We start from the raw sequence: 6,953 nt of genomic DNA, 5'->3' as shown, positions 1-6,953 counted from the left end.
ATCAGACACCTAGCCCAGTCTTGCAAGGTAAAACACCTTATGAGCAGTTATTTTATATTATCCTCATTTACGAGTCTTTGGATGTTTATGTTTTGCCTCTTCTCACTCCTACAAGCCATCCAAATTTTATGCGCGTGCCATCCGTTGCAATTTTTTTGGGTACCTTTATGGACAAAAGGGATATAGGGTTTATGATCTCTAAGTCAATAAAGTATTTATCTCCCAAGATGTTACTTCTTTGAAAAAGAATTCCCTCTTAAACATCTTTCTGCTGCAAATAAGAGTCTCATGTTTCCTCCTCTTATAATGTCTGCTATTTATGATGACCCTCTACCAGACACACTTTATCTTAACCCTCTATCAGATACAACTCCTCAGTCACCAAGTCCTACTATTCCCAGTGTTGATCATACTTCTTTCCCCCAAATACCTTCTGCTACTCCCAACCACCTCTTGTTTGTCGCCCCTCTACAAGGCTCATTAACTGACCCAGTTTCCTTTTGGATTTTCATGTGAAAGCGACCCTACCGTCACAACCTGAACAATTGTTTTCCTCCAATGTGGTCACCACATCAGGTACACCTTATGACCTCTTTCACATTCTTTCTTATGCTCAGCTATCCCCATCTCATAAAGTTTTTACCAATTCATTAACCATTACAAAAGAACCAACTAGTTTCTTACAGGCCATGAAGGATCCCAAATGGTGTCAAGCAATGCATGATGAAATTCAAGCCCTCTAGGCTAACCACACATGGACGCTCATCTCTCTTCCACCTGGCAAGAAACCCATTGGATGTAAATGGGTATACAAAGTCAAGCTCAAATTTGATGGCACCCTTGAGTATTACAAAGCTTACCTAGTTGCCAATGGATTCAACCAGATTGAAGGACTTGACTATCAAGAGATGTTCGCCCCAGTTGCCAAGTTGGTTATTGTACGTGTCCTACTGAGTATTTTTGCTATTCAAGGATGGCATCTTCACCAACTCAATGTCAACAATGCGTTCTTACATGGTGATCTTGATGAAGATGTCTACATGTCACTACCCCCTGGTTTTGGACAAAAGTGGGAAACTCGAGTGTGCAAACTAAACAATTCCTTATACGGCTTGAAACAAGCTTCTAGACAGTAGTTTTAGAAATTTTCCACTACCCACAAGACTGCTGGGTTTCATCAGTTAAAGGCAGATTATTCTTTATTTGTCCAATCCCACAAAGGCTGTTTTACAGCAATACTTGTGTATGTTGATGACATGATTTTAATAGGTAACAATCAGTAACATATTGAAGATGTGAAACAGTTATTATCCAAACAGTTCAAACTTAAGGATCTTGGTCAGCTCAAATACTTCTCGAGCATAGAAGTAGCAAGGTCTTCAAAGGGGATTTCTCTCTCCCAAATGAAATATGCCTTGGAGATATTAGAAGATGCTAAATTTCTAGGAACAAAACCTACAAGGTTCCCAATGGAGCAAAACTTGGCTCTTACACAATCCGATGGTGAACTCCTAAATGATCTTTCATCATACATGCATCTTATGGGATGATTGATCTACTTGACCATCATTAGACCAGATATAGTCTACGTCGTCCATGTTCTAAGCCAATTTATGGAAAAACCATGTACACCACATCTTGAGACAGCACATAGAGTTCTTCAATACCTGAAACAAACTCCAAGTCAGGGAATTCTATTATCCTCTACAAGTACACTCCAATTAAATACATTTTGCGATGCAGAATGGTCTCATTGCAGGGACATAAGAAGGTCAGTAATAGGGTATTGTATATTTTTTAGACAATCACCCATTTCATGGAAAACAAAGAAGCAAACAACGGTGACTCGATCAACTGCCGAGGCAGATTATTGTTCCATGGCTACTACATGTTGCAAAATTAACTGGTTGAAGAACGTTTTGAAAGACTTGAAAATCGTACATATTCAGTCAACCATGTTGTATTGTGACAACCAAACTGCTCTACACATCGCCTCAAATCTGGCCTTTTAGGTGCAAACCAAGCACATCGAAATTGATTGTCACTTAGTTCGTGAAAAGATTCAAGCAGGGATGATTAAGATAGCCCACATACGAACCAACGACTAAAATGTAGACTTATTTACTAAGGCATTGAGTTTGTTCCAATTTGTGGCATTACTCGGCAAGTTGGGTATCATTAACATATACTCCAACTTGAGGGGCAGTGTTGAAGATTCGAACATAACGGGTCTTACAATTCGAGAATAACTGGTCATATGATCCGAAAATAACGTATCTGTATTTTTTATTTCAAATGGGATTCGTTCCCTTATATGTAAATGCAATCTGAATGTATTTCTTAATCGAAAATAAAGAACTTTACAGACACAACTCTCTTAAGGAGTTCCATAATATGAATTCAAGACTTATAATTAGGTTACATAGTTCTCTCGGGTTTTATACTCCAAAAAATGGAACTTACTTTATTATGATCCCTCGGTTTGGCAAATCTCTCTCTCTCTCTTGAGAACATTTGCAATATCCTTTTGAGTTTGCTTCTTCTAAGTTTCCTTTGTGATATCCTTCTATTTTTCCTCCGGGATATCCTTCTAAGTTTGAGATTTCCTCGGTTTATCTAAACTCTCTCTTAAGTTTCCTTCTTCTGAGCTTGCTCCTTCCCTTGAGTTTAATTCAATAGCTGACATGGCACATCTTGAAGATTGTCTCTGCATCTGAAGATTATAGCTGTTTGATTATTATTGCATGAGAAGCAGGTTTATTATGCTTTTCTGGATACCATTATAGAAGGATTATTAAAGCAATTGTTCTACATGAGAAGCATGAAATAACATATGAGGTGGTCATTGTGAAATAAAAAGTGGTGGTATCGAACCTTGATTTAGTCTACGTATAGGCTATTACTCCAAGTTATTGATCCCTCATGGCTGAAGAACATTTTTCAAGTCTATTCGGTAATAGTGATTTACTTAAGATCGCTACTATTCCACTTAAAGGGTTATCGAATTACTTAAGTTGGTCACAATGTGTCAAGAGGTTTCTTATTACCCAAGACTTATCTAATCACTTGATTAGGCCTCCTCCATTTGTCGATAAAGAGGAGGTTATTTATTAAAATAAATAAATCTTAAAGAGGATACTCTTGTCATTAGCTGGTTGATTAATAGTATGGAAGAGAACACTACAAATAATGTAATCCATCTTGAAACAACAAAACTTGTTTGGGACATGTTGGATTTAGGATCCCATGATAAGGTCCCCAACCAAGATGATGAGAGAGGAGAGAAAGAAGAAGAGGAGAAGAAAAGAGAGGAAGAAGAAAGAGAGGAGAAAGGAGAGAGAGGGACAGCTAAAGAGATGGAGAGAGAGAGAGTTTGGGAGAAAAGTCTAAGGATGAATTTGAGAGAGAAGAGGGGAGACTTAATGATCTACCCCATGCCTTGATCCTCTATTTATAGTTGAGGAAGAAAGTTTACAATAACAACAATACCCTTAGGGCTACAAGCTCTAAAAAAGAAAAGACATAAGTAGACATAAAGAAAAGAAATAAGTAGACATACTTCATCTTCTTTAATTACACCCGTGTGTCATCCTTGCGAGAAGACCTTTAAATTACATCCTTTGCCACCTCCTTGACATGGGGAAGTTATTTACCTTAATACCACTTTGAGATATCTTCCAACACTTCCCCTCAAGCTAATAGAGAGAAAACATCGTGGATACCTAACTTGTCGCATACAGTGGTTAACATCTTGAATGCGATTGGTTTTGTAAGAATGTCTTCCATCTGCCCTTGTGATGAAACACATCTGAGAGATAAGATACTAGCCTAAAATTTCTCCCATATAAAGTGGCAGTCTACCTCAATGTGTTTTGTCCTCTCGTGGAAAAAAAAATTCGAAGTGATATGAATGGTTGTTTGCTTGTCGTACTATAATTTCTTAATTACTTTTATAGAATCTCAATTCAGTAAGAAGGGATCTGATCCATAGAAGTTCACTGATTATGTGGGCCATAGTTCTATGTTTTTGCATTGGACCATAATATTCTGTTTTTTGCTTCTCCATGTAACTAGGTTACCTTCACCTAAAGTATAATACCTAAAGTATAGTACCCTGAATTGGACTTCCTGTCATCGGGTGATCCAACTCAATCTGCATCTGAGAAACCTTCTATGTTGAAGTGGCCATGATTCTTATATAGAAGCCCTTTCCCCAAAGTTTCTTTTAAATATCTAAGTATCCTCTCCAAGGCTTGATAATGGGTAAGTTGTGGTTTGTCCATATACTGACTCACCACACTTATTGCATATGATATATTTGGTATGGTCACTGTGACGTAAATAGGTTTTTCCACAAGCCTATGATATTTACCTATATCGACATCTTCTCGAGAGCTTGCACATAAATTCACATTGGCATCCATAGGAGTGTCCGCAGGTTGACACCCCATCATCCCCGTGTCCTCTATTAGATTCAAGAAAAACTTTCTATGAGATAATACTATCTCATGCTTTGATGGTAATACCTCAATACCAATAAAATATTTTAGAAGTCCATATCCTTCATTTTAAATTCTTGGCACATCTTCTCTTTGACTTATTTCATGTTGTCTTCATCACTGCCAGTTAAGACGATATCATCCACATAAACTGCTAATAATACCTTTACCTTCAAAGTATTCTTGATAAAGACAAAATTATCTACTGAGCACCGACTGATTCCAAACGGCAACATTCTTTGGCTAAATTTATCAAACCAAGCCCGAGGAGACTGTTTAAGCCCATGAGGAACTTGTTGCTACAATTTACAAGAAGGTTCTTTGGTGTGGTTTTAGCATTATACTCTAAGATAAAGCACCATGAGGCAAGAGTTGTAGATAAGCCAACTATCAGCACTCATAACCTATGAAATTAGCTTAATTAAGACAAAAAAACTTCATTTTGGTAACGTGAAGCAATAGGGAGTCTTCTTATCTTGGATCTTCTTGGATACAATTAGGCTATAGAAGGTCTTCTTGGATATAATTAGGCTACAAAGCAATAGATGCAAATGAATGCTTTATCGGATTTGAAGAGACTTTGTGGCCTAATAGGAAAGGTACCGATCTAATCGGAGAACTGGATTCCGTTCCCAGCAAAGTCCTGCACAATTTTGTTTCATAGGTGCTGGAATGTTGGCAAGTTCAACTTGATTATCGACCTGAATACATAAATAAAGAGAATCGCGGAGGAGGGAGAATCTGCTACTCTTCAAAACATGGATCTAAGAAATCATAAGAAGTCCTCAATCGTTGGCCTACTGATGAAAATCTCATGATTCATATGGTTAAGTTAATGCTTAAAAAAGATGTTTACCGGAGATTCTATCTACTAATATCCTTAATTTATCATCAGCTAGAGCTTGAAAGGTTCCATTCCAAGTACTGAAATCTTTAAGTTAATAACCATACTATCACTACCATCGAGTCCATGACATTTTAAGCATCCAAAACCAGTATCCAATGAGAATATTCAGATTTAAGAAAATGACTGGGTGTATAAGATGCATATAATCAACTTTTCTAGTGACATACAATCTGTACTCAATGTCTGGTAAAATATCCCTTTCAGACATCATTCATGGAAATTCTCTTTTATCAACTTTGCAAAAAGCAGCTTGCACATTCTCTTTATCACAAGGTGACACTAAGAAGACGAAAACACCGAGAGTTGGATAAGCCTGGACCCAGTTTCAGTGTGGTTCATCAGCATATAAATCCATCGATTGCTCCCGAGGTGTCCCATAATTGATCCGCGGCTTCTTGTGTGATGCATAGCCTAATTTGAGTTTGGCTCGATAAGTTGTCCGACCAATACCGGCACAGCTCCCGATAAGTTGTCCGGCCAAATAGATTGGAGCATTTGGTTTGGACGAGAGAATAAAGAGCATTTGGTTTGGAGGAATTTGCTTGAAGCTGCTTCTCCTTGTCCCCATCCCAACAGATATTCACCTAATCCTAACCCTTGTATCCAACCGCTTGTACTTTCTTGACGATCGTTTCCGCATTAAGAATTTTCAGTCTTCCAACCAATTCTTGGTTGCCATCAATTGATGATTGATCCATTTGCTTTGAATTTCCCACTACTGGATAAGATTTAATAACCCATTTGCATGTTCTACAAAGCGTTAAATGCCAATAGACAGCACTTGGGTGAACTGAGGCCCAACAACACACAGGTGAAACATGATATGGGATAAGGTTTCCGACTCGTTTAAGTAAAAGGCAAACCTTCCACCCCCAAACCCTGATTTTTGGCCATTTATTGTGCATGTCTTATTTTTTTTTATAGTTTTTGCACCATTTCCTTGCTATTTGTGTAATTTTCGGTGAATTCCTACCTCTTCCGTCGCTGCTCTTTTTTTCTCCCCTTCGAGAACTATTTATGTTCTTCTTCCCCATATCAGTTGTTTTTGTGTTGATTGATAGTCTCCTAGTCAAGATTCCATTGGATCAGGTTTCCCTTCTCTCTTCTTCTCCCCTTCTTGAGCTATTTATGTTCTTCTTCCCCTTATCAGTTGTTTTTGTGTTGATTGATAGTCTCCTGGTCAAGATTCTATCGGATCAGGCTTCCCTTCCCTGGATCTGCCCTAATGTTTCTTCTTCTTCTTCGTTGGTGAAACTTTTTTTACTTTCTTTATCTTCTATGAGTTAAAATTAGAAATTATTTGATTGATGAATAAATAATATTTATTATTAAATTTGTGACATTTATTAGTGTTAGTTGTTTGGTTGTTTCTTTTAATGCATAATTAGTAATTATTAACTAGTAGTTACTACTTTGGTTGTTAGTTGTTTAATACATATTTTAATTTTTTTCATCTTGTTTGATAATGCTGGATCAAGAGAAAATAATTAAGAGAAATTTATGCATATTTTTGTATACAATTAATTTGACATATATTTTATGTAAAA

Source organism: Aristolochia californica, unplaced genomic scaffold (genome assembly GCF_029961685.1).
Source record: "Aristolochia californica isolate CCGP_79_NKW_82.1479 unplaced genomic scaffold, dmAriCali1.0.hap1 SCAF_8, whole genome shotgun sequence".
In the NCBI taxonomy this organism is placed as follows: domain Eukaryota; kingdom Viridiplantae; phylum Streptophyta; class Magnoliopsida; order Piperales; family Aristolochiaceae; genus Aristolochia; species Aristolochia californica.
This window is presented reverse-complemented; position numbering follows the sequence as displayed.